Raw genomic sequence first — 15939 nt, forward strand, 5'->3', positions numbered from 1 at the left:
TAATCAGGTGACTCTGTGTTTTCTGGCAGTTTGGAGGGATGTATCAGGGTTTGTGATGCCCCTGAGTCACACAAGAATTTGACTTCCCTCCCTTCTACCAAGAGTGTAACTTCTGGTTTTGTATTTGCTAAATAGAGCTCCAGGCTCAATAAAGCTAGGTCTAATATTTCATTTTCTTCATTGTCAGTAACTTCCTGCACTTCCTCTATTTCTTCTGTCACATCCTCTACTCCCTCTATCACATTCTCATTTGTCCTTTCTCCGCTATCCCCTTCTAGTGATTCCTGACTACCATATAGTCAGTCCTCACCCTCCTTGTCTTCCGTGGTTGCCTTCTTGTTTTTCCTGCAATCCCTTGCCAAGTGTCCCTTTTTACCGCATTTGAAACATTCACCCCTTTTCTTTCACCCTTCAAAGTCCTCTGATCGCTGATCAGATTGTTTGTTTCCTGGTGCATTTTTCTTGCCCTTTTTCCCAGACTGTACTACATAAACTTCTGCTCCATCTTCTACAGAAAATACTTGAGCTTTCTTTTTCTTTTTGCTATTAAAATGCCTTTCGGCATGCCTAGCATATTCAAGTAATGACTGTAACCTGCTTGTACGATGATCTACCATGTGTTTTGTAATAAAACTGCTTATAGGTGCAATACTGCCTTTTAAAAATGCATTTTTTAACTGCTGTTCATATGGGGAATCTTGTGTTTGATCTTCAGGATCCTGCATTCCACAGTGGTTATTAAAACATTCTAATAATCTGGCATAATATCGGTCAATAGTTTCACCTTCTTGTTGGATGCATTGGTTAATGTAAGTCCAGTCTGCCCTAGGCTTCCATTTTTCAGAGATGCAGTCTGTAAGACCTTTTACTCTGTTGTCTAGCTCTGTGCTGCAATGTGGGAGGGGTCTGTGTGCAGCGTCATGGGGATTCCAGTTGCCACTAATCATGTGCCAATCTGGCCCCACAATTTGTCTAACTACTTTTTCTACCTCTTCTCCGTTTAAGTTATAGCTCAGCCTCATTCCTTGTAAATCTTCTGAGAACTTTCTAAAATTAACTTTTGGATGGGAAATTCCCTCAGTGGCTTTCTGGATATCTTCTGTAGTCCAAGGTCTACACACTAAAATAGTTGGGTCCTGACCATCTTGTCCTGCCTGAGGATTAGGTACTTCTATAAGTGGGCATATTTCTTCTTCACTCATAGACCGTGAATTTTTAACCATTTGATATAACTCAATGCCTTCATTTGAGTTACCTGCCCGTATTCAAGACCTGGTCCCAATGGAATCTCTAATAAATGGTTTTACTTTTGCAATGTCTCTATTTTCAGTGACAACAGGATATCATGGGGTTGGACTTACCTGTTCACTTGCTTCATATTCATGTAAGGGAGGCAGAGGGGCCGATGCTATTACTAAGTTATTGTCCTCCTTATCTAAAAACATTGTTTTTGAATTGTTGTTCTTTTGTTCCCTACGGTTTACTTCCTCAATCCACCTGTGTGCCTGAGGAATTCCTAATTGGCGTTGCTTTTTTACCCGACCTTTGGAATCGGTTTTGAGCTGTTTGACAAGTTTGATAAGTGAGGATTTTTCTAATTTTCCATTGAATTTGTACTTATTAACCCATTTTGAACTGTATTTAATATTGTCAGCGCACTGCAACTGGTCTTTGGTTAACGGCGGATTTTGGGGTCTTTTTGTGCAATTATTACCCATTTTGTTCTACCCTTTTTTGATCGTTATGTAACTTCTCTTATTTTTAATGTGGTACCATGGATTTTGTTATAGTCTCTTCAGAATGACTGCCTACCTATTCTGTTTCTCCTGATCTATGACAAGACAGTAATCTTTTCTGTCCCTGACTGGTAAAATACAGTCTTGACAGACACAATACAAATCTAGTCCCTGATCTAAAACAGAAAACAGAAAAAAGTAGATTCACCTTACCTGAGCCTATGTGATTGATCACCTGGTTCGTGGAGACCCATCCTTCATAGATTCATAGGTTCATAGGTTCATACTAGGCTATCTGCCCGAGGGCATTTACAAGCCTAGCCCATAGTTTTGTGGCTTACGCCACCCCTTTAGTATGAGGAACTATACCCATTATTTTGCTGTGCCTCTGTTGAGCAGTGACACTGAGGTAATCCCTGGGGTATATCTGCGATCTCCCATCCATTGGTCAAGATTTCTCAAGGCCAGCGAGGTGCTCTGCCTCACATATACCGGGATTTTATTCCACAGCATAGGAGTCTTTGGGTGATGAATCTATCCTCCAGCACTCCAGCACGCCCCGTGTCGAGGTTTAAGTCTCCCCTTGTGGCTCTGACGGATCTAGATTTTTGAGGTGAAGCATATTCATCAAATCTGGGTTTGACATGGCCTTGTATGTTAGGCAAAGGTCACCTCTGAGAGTGGTGTTAATACTGAATAGAGCTGGAGTTCTTTCAGTCGGGCAGCATAGGACAGATGTTTGAGACCCTTTATCCTTTTGGTGAGGAACTTTTGTGGCCTCTCCAGCTGCTGCAAGTGTCGGGTCAGATACATTCCGAATGGGGCATTGTACTCAATCATTGGTCTGATGAGTGATGAGTATAGGGAGACTATGACCTCCCTTGATCTAGATGAGAATCCCTTCATGATAAGGTGGGCAATGTAGAAGGTCTTCTTACTACTTTACTTTAGCTACATGGGTGTCGAATGACAGACTACTATCAACCTGGGTCCCCAGGTCCCTGATAACTTCTTCTGTACTCAGTGGATTGCCACCTATTTGGTAGCTAGGGGTAACCTTGTTTTTCCCGAAGGGTATGACTATGCATTTTTTGGCATTTAACTTCAGTCGCAGATCAGAAAGTGGCTGGCCTCTTTTGTATGACAATTCAGTCGGAGGGCTTTTCAAATAAGAAGAACCGATTTGGTTTCTTCCCCGTACGGTTTCAACCACCTGGCCTGTCTGATCTGAGGTGAAGTGAGGGTTCCGGTCCGAAGGACCAATCTGTCAAAGAAAAAACTTCAAAGACCAATTCACGTAAGGTTCAGGTATGGCACCCATTATTACTTGCAGCAAGGAGACAAAACATGCAGATACAGGATTTTGCCTAAATTATTATACTAGTAGGCAGTATGCTTCTTTTATGCAGTTCTATGAAATGTTACTTTTCTATGGTTGACGTTGTTAGACACAGCTTTCTGTATTATTCTATAGAAAATGTTACTTAGATTTCCTGCTGACATGCATAGATTTAAAACTCACTATGTGTTACATAGAAAGTGTTACTTGGATTTCCTGCTGACATGACTGGATTTATGAAAAACATTTGAAAAAAACAACCTGGCCTTGGGGCTTTATTTTTAGCCCACTACAAACTTTCTATTATTCAATTGTGCAGTTCTAATATATATGTGTTACATTTCAAGGTACATTTCTAGCTTAGGTACAAGTAATGCTGACTACGGTTTATATTTTCAAGCAGCCTTTGTTTTCATTATCAATAGCTTCAGCAGTTATGTACTTTTCTCATAGCATAAGCAGAAAATCAATAACTCTTTGTTTAAATCTCATGACATTAGTAGAAATGAAACTATCTATTATTATTTTCATGACATTAGCAGAAATCAAATGCTTTCCTGTTAATTTCCAAAGCATAAGCAGATCATAGCTGCGCATATGACATAACAGAATTGGAATGTAGCTTCTGCAGATTTATGCAGTGTGAACAGAATAAATGTGTTAGAAAAATATGTATTAATGTGTGTATTAGCAATGTGCTTAGTGCATTTAGAGCTTAGGGTTAACACATTTATTCTATTTCATACTGCATAAATCTGTACAAACTGCAGTTGCTTTCTGACCTTGTACTGTTAGCTAAAATCTTGCTTGTGCCTTGGAAATTTACTGAGAAGCAGGTGATTTCTGCTTGCGTTAGGAAAATAATTAATAGAACAATACTACTTGTATGAAACTTAGACAAGAAGTTCCGCTGTGCCATGAGAAAATACACAGCTGTAGAAGTTACAGATAATTAGTACAAAGCCTGCTTGAAAATATGAACTGCAATCAGCATTTTCTTGTATCTGTATTTACCTCACTGTGTACATGCAGTAGTTGCAGCTGCAATGGCAGTACAGACTTCGGCCTCAGTAGTGTTGTTCCACCCTCTCACATTGAGAGTGCCTCATGCAGTCACGATTATTTTACTGCAAGAGAAGGTAGAATATCTTTCCCCTGCTAGGCATCTTTCCTGTATGACTATATTGTTGAGCCAACCTCATATGACAATTGAACAATGTATGACTTTGAACCCTTCTACCTTGCTCCCAACCCCTGCAGATGGCACACCACATAGCTGCCTGCAGGTGATTGAGCAAAAGACACTGCCTAGAAAAGATCTTACGGATGTTCCCTTGGATGATGCCGAGGTGACATACTACGTGGATGGCTCATGCAAAAGGGGTCCTGCAGGACAGAACCTAGTAGGATATGCAGTAGTTTCTGACACAGACATTATAGAAGCAAAATCTTTACCACATAGTTTATCTGCACAGGCAGCAGAATTGATTGCCTTGACACGGGCATTTACCTTAGCAAAGGGTAAATGTGTACTGACAGCCAGTATGCTTTTTCTACTGTATATGTTTTTGCGCAACAGTGGAAAAATCGAGGAATGATAACATCTACTGGCAAACTAATCAATCATGCACAGTTTATTTTAGATCTTTTAGAATCTATTCAGTTACCTCAGAAAGTAGCTATTTGTAAACGCACAGCACATACCAAGCAACAGGACAGGATTTCAAAAGGTAATGTGAGAGCTGATACAGCTGAAAAGCATGCAGCTTCAGAAGTATTTCTTTTGAATGAGGAACTACAACCCTCTGAGATTTTAGACTTAGAAATGTTAAAGACAATGCAAACACTTACTACACAAACTGAAAAACAAATATGGGTAAAACGAGGAGCAACTCTCAAAAAGGGGCTGTACATCTCTAAAGAAGGGAAACCGATATTTCCATCTAATTTGTTTAGATATGCAGCTTTGTTGAGCCATGGGCAGTGCCATGTCTCAACAGGGGGGATGGTACAGCTGGCGAACCAAGTGTTCACGATGTATGGATTTACAAACTACTCTAAAAAAATTTGTTCATTATGCCACATCTGTAATAAACATCATGCACAAGGGGTGTTAAAGCCCAAGCAAGGGAGTTTCCCTACACCACCGTATCCGTTTCATACTATTTGTATGGATTTCATAGAGTTGAATAAATGTGAAAATAAAAAGTATTGTCTTGTCATTGTAGATATGTTTTCCAGATGGGTGGAAGCCTTTCCGACTAAAAATCCAGATGCTACGACTGTGGCCAAAGTTCTTGTTAAAGAAATCATCCATAGATTCGGCATTCCAGAAAGGATCTACAGTGACAACGGCACACACTTCGTGAATCAGACCATACAGCAGTTAAGTAAACATTTTTGTATTTCTCTAAAGAATCATTGTGCATATCACCCGCAATCAGCAGGGCTTTTAGAGAGGCATAATGGGATTTTAAAGAGTAAGCTAAGAAAATTAATGACAGAAATACAGAGAAGCTGGGTGTACTGTCTGCCCCTGGCACTGTTGAGCATGAGAACTGTTCCGAATGCAAAAGGATTGACTCCTTTTGAAAATCTCTTTGAAAGGGCTTACTATATACCTCAGTGGAAATCTCTCATGCCCGCAGACCAGGAAGCTGACAGTACATTAGCAGAGTATATGCATAATTTGTTAACTTCTAAACATTTTTTGCAGTTAAATTCTGTTTCAGATAAAGAACGAACCAAACCGTCAGAAGTGGCAGTGCCCCCTGGAGCGTGGATCTGGCTGAAGATAGTTAAGAGGAAAAATTGGGCGTCTCCGAAGTGGGAAGGTCCATATCAAGTGCTTTTGTCAACACCCACTGCAGTCAAAATTGCGGATTGTGCCTCCTGGATCCACCTGATGCACTGTAAATTAGTTAAAAACTTTGAACTGGACAAAAATCTTGTTACATGCCAAGAGTCCAGTAGAAACAGGAATGCAGAACAACCCTTTCCTCAGAAGTATTGCATAATCATCCTGTTAACTGTATTTGTGATGATAATCTTTTTGTTGTGGCCTTTTCTTTTCCCAGCCACACAGACTGAACTGAATAAACATGAAGCGTTACTCATAAACTGGCATCCAAACTTTAACACTTACCAGGCAATTAAATATGTGTATGCTGAGACTTTCAATGTTTCAAATTGCTGGATTTGCACAGCTTTGCCGACAGCATACGGGGGGTTATTAATGACTACAGTCCCCCTAGGGGTCAATGAGACCTGGGAGAACTTGATTTATGATACCTCAACTATTACAGCACAAGATAAAATAGCATTGCACTTGTCTGTTCCACAAAAGGGAACTGTGTGTTTTTATAAAAATGATACTGTTCTGGTGGGTTGGAGCAATTGCAATGTGACTGTTCCTTATAGATGTTACACTAAAGGTAACAAAGTAGATCTTTATTGTAATACAAACTATGATTCATTTCTTGGATTGATGCACAAAACACTTGATGAAGTAAAACATAATTCTGTACTTTATAAACAGCTACCTATAATTGATAGAAAAATGTTTCATGCAGGGCGAGTGTACATTCATAGCAAGCTTACTACTAAAGCAGAGGACTGTTATTTTGTGTGTGGCAGAAAGGCATACAAATGGTTACCTGAGAATTGGTCCGGCAGTTGTTTTTTGGGTTACCTGGTTCCGGCCATATGACACACTGCAGTTTTGCCTCATGGGAAAATTCGAAATGTCTGAGAAGTCGTCAAGAAACCTGTAAATCCAGTGGGACAAATCGATGCATGTTGGAAAGACCATCACTCTCTAGGCAAAGGACTGACACACATGGACTTGAGTGATAGCATTATATCGTGGGCAGGCATATTACCAGCATATGGAGCAGTGAAATCGATCTGGGAGCTGAGAAAACTGTCAAAACTTCTCGAAGTAATGAGCAACCGCATGGCTCTCGACTTCACCCTAGCGGCGAGAGGTGGTACGTGCGCTTTAATCCAAGAATAATGCTATTCGTATATTCCTGACCATAAACACGAGATAGACAATCATCTTGAGGTAATCCAGCAAGTGTTGGCCATGACCAAACCAGGCCCAAACCCACTGACGGACTTTTTCCAGAAGTGGTTTGGGGGGTGGGATACCATCCTAATGAACATCCTGATTGCCATTTGTGTAGGTATGCTACTACTGGGAGTATGTATTTGTTGTGGTATCCCCTGCATGAAAAGACTGATTAAAGACCTTATAGACATGTCAGTTTCCGAAACCTTATATCAAAGTATTGAGTTTGAAGAACTGTTAAAAGACTAAAATGCTTTCATAAGTTTAAACTGAATGACTCTCTTAACTGCAAATCCTGAGTGGAAGAGGTAAGGAGAAGAAAACAAACTGTTTATGCTTATTTTGAAAGTAGAATAAAAGTATGGGGGGAAATGTTAGAAAAATATGTATTAATGTGTGTTTTAGCAATATGCTTAGTGCATTTAGAGCTTAGGGTTAACACATTTATTCTATTTCATACTGCATAAATCTGTGCAAACTGCAGTTACTTTATGACCTTGTACTGTTAGCTAAAATCTTGCTTGTGCCTTGGAAATTTACTGAGAAGCAGGTGATTTCTGCTTGCGTTAGGAAAATAATGAATAGAACAATACTACTTGTATGAAACTTAGACAAGAAGTTCCGCTGTTCCATGAGAAAATACACAGCTGTAGAAGTTACAGATAATTAGTACAAAGCCTGCTTGAAAATATGAACTGCAATCAGCATTTGCTTGTATCTGTGTTAGAAAAGTACCTTGAAAAGTAACACTGTACAATAGACGCTTGTAAATGGATTAATGGTCATCAAGGCCAGGTTGTTTTTCTGAAAGGTTTCTCACAAATCTAGTCATGTCAGCAGAAAATCTGAGTAACATCTGCTGTAGAACAATGCTAAAAGTTGTGCTTGATTACGTCAGCTTAGAAGGCCATGTCTTGTAAAATAGTATAAGAATGAACATACTTCCTGTTAGTAGTTATACAGATCCTTGTATTTGCATGTTTTTGCCTCCTTGCTGCAAGTAAATTAAAGTGCCTTAACTGAACCTTACGTGTATTGGTCTTTGAAGTTTTTTCCTTTGACAAAATGTATTAACCCTTTTAAACCTCGAATGCACTAAGCATGCATATTACTAATACATATTTTTCTAACAAGAATAAACTCTATATTATTGAAACTTTTATGGCATCCTAAAAACAAGAATATCTATTGGTTGGTACATAAGAAATTGGGATCAGAATGATATTGGATTCCCTAATACTGATTTGTATACTAAATCTGTTAATTTAAATATTATGGGTCTTTGGCTAAACTCATCTTATAACTCAAAATGGAAATATTTACATGAAGTAATTCTAACATCCAAATGAGATAATTGGAATAAATTTTGATTTCCCAACAAATATAAGTGAAATATACAGGGCTGTAAAAGACTATTGTATGAATAATAGAAATACAAATATATATATACCTTTGCTATTAAACATATATTAAATACCTTCGAAATAGTAATAGATAATAATTATATGATTAAGCAATTACAGTTCTTGATGTTTCCTATATCTAATACAGTTGGCTCTTTGGAATCATTTAATGCATATATGGTTGGATTTATAGTTTTATAGGGACTTTATAGATAATAAATTACAAATGCCACTATTCATGAATAATCAACCCATTCCTAAAATATTAGAATTTTTCTTTCCGGTCGATAGTGAAGTTTATAAAAATAAGTCATACTTATCAATAATTTACAAAATATTAAGATCTGAGTATATGGCCTTCAACATGTCTCATTGGAATTATTCTACTGAAATAAACATTTTCAGAAGTCAATAAAAAATTTAAAAATCTGCAACTATTTCCACATCATCTAATTACTGAAGAATCTTGGAGATTTTTACATAGAAGTTTTTTTAACTCTACACAAAGTAGCCCATTTTAATAAAAATGAAAATATAAGATGCTGGAGATGTATTGGACAATTAGTGCAGACTGGAAATACTTGAATTTGGAATATCAAATGGTTGTTCCATTTTAGGAAGAATTTAATAATTTTACTAAAGCCTTATGGTCAGACAATTGCAGTATAACAAATTTTTTAATTCTATTTAATGTACCAATTCTGGATTTTATTCCTAGAACTCAAGTGCCTCTTCTTATGGTCTATTCTGGCTATTGACAGAAAGGTAAATACAATGAAATGGAAAAAGAAAAATGTCATCTCTTTTTCAGATTTTGTGTGTCTAGCAAAAATTGTTTGTAACAAAGAAGTGAAAACCATATATAGTAGCACTATGAATATCACTCACAAGAAAATATATTGGCAAAAACTTAATGACTTATTAGAAAAATATTGTTATTGTCTGAGATCAGAATTTGCTATGGACTTTGTAAATAGTTTTAATTGTTTTATTTGTTGGCTGAATTTGAAATTTTAAGTGTTGTATTTTATTTTTCTACTTTATGTAAATTTGAAATGGAATAAAAAGTTTTTGAAGAAAGAAATTGCAATGTAAATATTAATGGACCAATATGCCTTCTTCCATGTTTAGATTTTGAAGCTCTTAGAAGCATATCCTTTTTGGGAGGTCTGACATCTTCTGAGCACTTGCAATGGAGTGGATATGCATTCCTCAGCATACTCCACTGTTTCTTACAGCCCAAGATGCACTAATGTCAAACCACAACCTGGACCACCTCTTTGCATAATATATTTCAAGGAGCTGCTTCTAAGAGTGTATATCTAAGCAGCACAATAAAGAGAGGAGTTCAACCTAGAAGACTTGCAATTTGGATGGCAGGACTAAGCCTATGCCCAGCAAAGACTGTTATGTTACAATACTGGGTTTGATTCCCTCAATCTCTGTTTGATCATGAAGCCATCACTATTTTCTTGAGTGCTTTTTGATTTCTATTGTGGAAAAGTTGTTCTTAGTGATTATACCTGGCTGAAGAATACATAAAAAATAAAGAACAAGAATCATCCCTCTTTAATCATTTTGTGTATGTATTATTCATATTGTGTGAAGTAGCTGCATATCTGTTAGCTATCTATTTTCCTTTTCATTTTTTTCTTTCATGGTTCCTTAATGTTTAATGAGTCTCATTGTACAAAGTTCCTCACATTGTAAACCTCCGTTTGTCATCAAGTTTAGGTTGTCTTGTACTGCACCATGTATGTACTACATATAAATATAAATATATAGGTTGTGCTGCTGATAGTTCCATGACTTGTGAAATTTATTTTTTCAGGCTTTAAAAGAGAAATCTTTACCACTTGTCATTCCACTTTAATTTTTTTTAATTCATTGCTTACATGGCTTCAGTCATGGCATGGCTGATGAACATTCAAGGACACATGGGAGGAAACTTTGGGATTCTGTATGAGTAATAGCTACATAGCTGTAGATGGCAGACAAACAGCACTTATGTCGGGAATGTTCAGCTTAGTTTGTTTTCACTGTCATATGAGAAATTTTAATGGTTTCTGATTTTCACTTCAGTATTAAATTCAGAATGCCTCAAGCCACACTGCAATAACACTGTACCTGAAAGCTTAACAATGTGAATGGTAAACTGCTGGCATTCAAAAACAGAAAGGAGCCCTAACATAGTTCATATATCTCATTTTTAGCAGAATTTACATACCTCTTTCTTTCTCTACACATGCCTTGATCTATCTGTCTATCTATCTATATATAGTGAAAGGTTGTATTGCTGCTATTTCCTTAAAATTGTCAAGTTAGTTTTTTCATCTGGCGATGAAATAACTAAGCTGTGTTGAATTACCCTACTACCTGTCCTGCAGGCAACTAGAAAAAGCTCACAACGTAATCCACAGACCTAAATATTTTCCTTTATTACATATTATACAAAGATAGCTCATTACCGTTAAAAAACGTGCACAATTTGACAGCCCATTGTAAATCGAGCATATACCAATAAAAAAAGTCCAGCTGCTAAAGTACCATGCAGTGGCCAGGCTTTTCTACTGGAATATACTATAGAGGGACAGCACAATAAAAAAGAATAAAAATCAGGTGCATTTAGAAAAATAAAACAACAAAAATGTACCAGATTATCCTTCTTTTTTGTGCTGTCCCACTGTAAATCTCTCTACCTGTCAACTGTCCAAATCTTCACAAAACATCCAGATTTTTGCCTCATAGCAGCAATGGAGATTCTCTTTCTCCATCACTACTCTTAATAAAAATGGATGCAGACTGTCTGTGCTCTATTACTTTTATTCGACAACACTGATGTACTGTGCAGGTGTGGGAAGGTAACTCCCATATGCATGTTCAGTACATCAAAAATCATGGAAGAATGGAAAACAACATGGAGAAACACTACGGTGCCATTATACAAAGACATTATTTAAGAAAGGTAAGCAATTTCTTTCTTAAATAATGTCATTGTATAATAGCAATAACCCAATAACCCCCTTGTGATCAAACCACAACAACCATGGGTAGATCCGGATATACCCATACCCCCTTGTGGATTATTGGTTAAATACCTTACAGTAGTATTCACCAAGTAGAGATCTATGCTGAATCTCAAAATTCCTTCTAATCAATTAATAATCAAGCAAGCAGAGGACTACAATGGAACAGCATCCCAATCCACCTAAAAGTAATAAACAAAATGAAACCCTTTAATGCTACTCTTGGCTCTGTTCATGCTCAATACCTCATTAAAACTGAGTGTATACATCCCCACAACTCCAAAATAAAGCAACCTACACCAAGCTGCATCTATTCTTTATAACCACTGAGGCATAATATCACTTTTTCTACCATCTTCTCTCTGTCTAATACCATTTCTTCCCAGGTAGTCTAGTTATAGAGAATATACTTTCTGCTAAATATTTGAGTCAATGTAAAACTCATGCCATTGTAAACATAAAATTCTTTGTAGGTCTACTATTTCACCTGTATTGTGAACCTGTTTTCAATGTTGCAAAATGTAACTCTTTATATGACTTATATTTATCCTCTTTGTATATTAATTTTACTAGTGTCTCTGCATGTAACTAAAATGTCAGTGTTATGGAGCTTTTCTCCCCAGGCCTCTGATGAAAAGTGACTCTTGCTCAGTTAAATATACAGAAGTGACTATAACGTCTTGCTGGGGTGGACTTGTGGATATTAATGGACCCCATTGTAGACTGCTCAGTTTAAACAGTTATTTCTCAAAAAAATAAGGCATAAAATACATCACAAAACATCCAGACCTTCAGTGGCTCATGGGGTCTGATGACCCCACTCCCCAAGACTGTGTAAATGGATTTTGACACAGGGTTAGTGGCTGCCTCTGCCCTGTGTAAATGGATTTTGACACAGGGTTAGTGGTTGTCTCTGCCCTGATGCTCAGAGGTGTGCAAAGAAGGTCAATGTAGCTTTTGTGGATGAGTAAAGGACGACGTTGGAAACATTACTGTAACCATTATATTTTTGCATTTTGTTTATATATATATATATATATATATATATATATATATATATATATATATATATATATATATATCCATATCACTTCACTGAGTTTTAGGTGAAATGAACTTTCAGTGAAATTAACTTTAGGTGATTTGGTCTCAATTGAAATGAGTTTTAGGTGAAATTAACTTTAGGTGATTTGGTCTCAGTGAAATGGGTTTTTTTTAGTGAAGTGATATGAATCCATATATATATATATATATATATATGGTTCCCGTTTAGAAACCCGAAGTGCAACATGCTCGAAACGCAAAATCCCGACACCATAAACACGAAACTCCATAACCTCGAAAGACGAGAAGCGCGAAAGTAAGCAATCTCACTAGTTAACGGATGTATATGTCAATAACGCATGTCAGCACATAGGTTCATAGGTTCATAGGTTTATACTAGGCTATCTGCCCTAAGGCATTTATAAGCCTAGCCCAAATTATTGTGGCTTACGCCACCCCTTATATGAAAAAATACTGTGCCCATTAGTTTGTTGTGCCTCTGTCCAGCAGTGACCCAGAGATGATTCCCGGGGTAAACCTGCGATCTCCCATCCACAGGTCTAGATTTCTCTTGAACAGAGTCAGCGAGGTGCTCTGCCTCACATGGACCGGGATTTTATTCCACAGCATAGGGAGTCTCTGAGTGATAAATCTATCCCTCCAGCACGTCCTATTTATATCCGTATAAGGTTTAAGTCGCTTGCTCTAGTGGTTTTGGTGGATTTGGATTTTTGAGGTGGAGCATGTCCATTAATTCCGGGTTGGACATGGCCTTGTATGTCAGGCACATGTCACCTCTGAGCAGACGGTATGCGACTGAATAGAGCTGGAGTTTCTTCAATCTGGCAGCATATGACAGATTTTGGAGTCCCTTTATCCTTTTGGTGAGGAACTTTTGGGGTCTCTCCAATTGCTGCAGATGTCGGGTGAGATACATCCCTAATGGGGCATTGTACTCGATCATTGGTCTGATAAGTGAAGAGTACAGGGAACAATGACCTCACTAGATCTGGATGTGAATCCCTTCATGATCAGGTGGGCAATGTAGAAGGTCTTTCTAACCACTTTAGCAATGTGAGTGTCAAAAGAAAGGCCACTGTCAACCTGGGTCCCCAGGTCCCTGATAACCTCTTCTGTGCTTAGTGGATTGCCACCTATATGGTAGCTTGGGGTTACCTTGTTTTTCCCGAAGGGTATGACTATACATTTTTGGCGTTTAACTTCAGGCCATGGCTCTGGCACCAGCTATCTGTTTCCGTGAGTCCCTTCTGAAGGATATCAGTGTCCGATGCACTTTCCACTATGGCCCAGTTTGCAGTCATCTGCAAACTTTGTCAGCCAAAGTCCTCCCATGTTGGCCTGTACTTCTGAGAAGTAGATGCCAAACAATAGGGGCCAAGGACCGAGGCCTGTGGGACACCACTTGTGACCGCTTGGAGTCTGACACAGCGCCAGCAACTCTAACCCTGTGGGTTCTGTCCTTAAGCCAGTTTGCAACCCATCTTGTGACATATGGGTTTACATTTAAGCTGGTAGTTTTTCTACAATACCCGAGTGGGGTATTGTGTCGAAAGCCTTTGCAAGGTCAAGGTAGGCTGTATGGACTGCCTTTCCTCATCAATGGCCTTGGTGACTATTTCAAGAAGTCCACCAAGTTCAAAAGGCATGATCTTCCCTTGACAAAGCCAAACTGGGTTGGGTCCAATGTCTGCAAGTCCCCTATATCTTTGTTTATGAGCTCCATTATGATCCTCTCCATAGCTTTGCAGACTAGACTTGTTAAGCTTATGGGCGGTAATTACCAGGGTCCGTAGAGGCCACCTTTGTGGAGTGGGACCACAGTTGCCGTGACGCCACTCCTTGGGCACGATCCTGTGGTAAGGCTGAGATTAAACAGCTGCCTTATGTGCGGGTTTAATTCCTCATTTAGCTCGTGTAGCACACAGCCGGGACACCATCCGTCCCATTGATGCTGTGTTTTAGCTTTAGAGAGAGCAGCCACCTGCGCATTTGAGATGTCCGGGAGGCTACACTGGCTGGGATAGTTATCTCCTTTAGGGGAGAGGGTGAAGTTTGCACTGAACCTGTCTGCCAGTATGTTGGCAATGTCTGTGGGTTCAGTGATTTTTGTATCATTTTGGACTAATTCTGAGCATATCTGTGAGTTTCCACCCAGGTTCCTAACATAGCTGAAAAAGGCCTTATGATTGTCCTTTGAATCCATGGCAATTTTTCTCTCAAAATTGGCCTTAGTTGATTTTATGAGTGCTCGTAATTTTACTAATAATGATCAGGGTGACTTCCCTTTTATGGATTTTGTTCTATCATGTAATAGCTTTCTCCTCTTATTGTAAAGTTTGTTAATGGCTGGGGTCCACCAGACGGACGTTTGCCCTTTGTGGAAAGAGTCTTGGTTTTATTTGGGATTGCCTGATCCATGCAGTCCTGGAGGTGTTCATAGAAGGCATTTGTAAGGGCTTCCGCAGCTTGGGTTGTGGTTTCCTCTGACTCAGGGGCCTTGAAGGATACCACACCAGTCTTGAGTAGTGTGAAGTTTGCTTTAGAGAAGTTCTTCACTATGGTCTTTCTGTTTGGGGTGGGGGCGGGATGTGGATTTCCAGTGAGATTAGTTTATGATCAGATCTCACCAATGAGGGATATACTTCCGTGTGGTGCATTTTGTCCCCATGTTTGTGACAATGAGATCTAGTATATTTTCTCCTCTCGTGGGAACAGTGACTAGCTGTTCCATGGCATTTGAATTTATGAACTCCAGGAACCGTTGGGCTAGAAAGTTAGGGCTTGAGTAATGTTCCCAGTCTATATTCGGTAGTTGAAGTCACCCAATATGATGGTGTTTGAGATACATTTATACCTCCAGTGTCTTCAGGAAGGCTGTGTGGGGTTCCTGAGTTTGAGAGGGTGGCCTGTAGCATGCTACAATTTGTAGAGCAGTTTTGCCTATTGTTAGTTGCACCTGGATGGTTTCCTGCTTCATGCGTTGCCACCAACCTGGAGGTGTGAGTATCCTTTATGAATATGGATACACCCTCCTTTTGTGGAGTGGTCCGGTTTTGGGGCCGGAACGCATGATATGAGGTAAAACCTAATAGTGCCGGGTGCTCTCAGGAGCCTTGAACCAGGTTTCAGTTACAGCACAGACATCGATGTTCTCCATACTGAGAAGGGCCTCGAGTGCGTGCATTTTGAGATTTAGACTTCTGGCATTGAGCAGCATTACCCTCAATTTCTTCCCATTTTTGTTTTCTAGGGTGGTAGGTTTAGAATTTGAGCCTTGCCTAAAAGGCACTATGGGGTG

Source organism: Protopterus annectens, chromosome 11.part0 (assembly GCF_019279795.1).
Source record: "Protopterus annectens isolate FY-2018-M chromosome 11.part0, PAN1.0, whole genome shotgun sequence".
Classification (NCBI taxonomy): domain Eukaryota; kingdom Metazoa; phylum Chordata; order Ceratodontiformes; family Protopteridae; genus Protopterus; species Protopterus annectens.